This window comes from Microtus ochrogaster, linkage group LG7_11 (assembly GCF_000317375.1).
Source record: "Microtus ochrogaster isolate Prairie Vole_2 linkage group LG7_11, MicOch1.0, whole genome shotgun sequence".
Lineage (NCBI taxonomy): Eukaryota > Metazoa > Chordata > Mammalia > Rodentia > Cricetidae > Microtus > Microtus ochrogaster.
In genome coordinates, this window is record NC_022032.1 from 2,845,242 (window position 1) to 2,846,547 (window position 1,306).

Sequence of the window (1,306 nt, forward strand, 5' to 3'; positions counted from 1 at the left end):
GAAAAAGCAACATTGCTAACTAGAGCCATGGCTCTCAACCTCCCGAGGCTGCGACCCTCTAAGTCAGTTTCTCAGGCTGTGGTGACCCCCAACCATCACATTATTTCATGGCTACTTCACAACTATAATTTGGCTGCTGTTAGGAATTGTAATGTAAATTTCTGATCTGAGATCCCCAAAAGGGTCAAGACCCACAGGTTGAGAACTACTGAACTAGCGTCTCTAAGAGACAAGCCCAGGCACTGAGGCTATTGTGTTCTCTTCTACCTTCTTTTGGGCTTCTTGGCCTTCCCTGGGCCATATTCAGCTGCCCTCTGCTGTGTCCTGACAGTCTCGTGGGAAGCTAGAAAACACAACTTCAATAAAATAACCCTTAGGCCAGTTACCCTTGTCAGGAGATCCAGGTCATGACCACAAACCTGCCACTCCCTACTCAGACATGAATCCCCAAAGTCTCTTCCTCCAGTTTCCAAGCCAAGCTTGGGCATTTCTGCATCATTAATGGCTGAGCCACTGATTGGAGTTGACGATGGCAGTCATTCGGAGTCAGGCAGCTGGGACAATTTTAGGGGTCACTTTTTTAAAAAATTAATTTTTTTTTTGAGACAGGGTTTCTCTGTGTAACAGTTTTGGCTGTCCTGGAACATGCTTTGTAGACCAGGCTGTCCTCGAACTCACAGAAATCCACCTGCCTCTGCCTCCCAAGTGCTGGGATTAAAGGCATGAGCCACCACCGCCCTGCTTAGAATTTTATGTTTTCAAATTACTGTGTGTCTGTGTATATGCCGCATTGTGCATGTGGAAGGCAGGGCAACCTTTGACAGCTGACCCCAACTTCCTATCGGGTGGGTCCTGGGGTTTGAACTCAGATTATCAGTCTTGGTGGCAAGCACCTTTTGCCCACTGAGTTGTCGCTGGCTCTTAATTTTCTTTTAATTACATTAAAACATTTTGGGGCTGGTTGTGGTGGTACACATCTTTAATCCCAGCACTTAGAAAGGTGGATCTCTGTGATGCTGAGGCCAACCTGATCTACATAGTCAGGACCAGGCCAGTTTAGACCCTGTCTCAATGTTTTTAATTTACATTTTTATGTGTATGAGTGTTTTGCTTACATGATCTAGGTTATCACATGTGTGCCAGGAATCCACAGTGCTTCCTGTGTTGAAGAGGGTGTTGAATCCTCTGGAACTGGAGTATGGATGATTGTGAACCAGGATGTGGGTGCAGGGAATCAATTCCCAGTGTTATGATATGGTGTAAGACTGGACCTCTGTGTGTGAGAGACAGACACACCATGCAGACA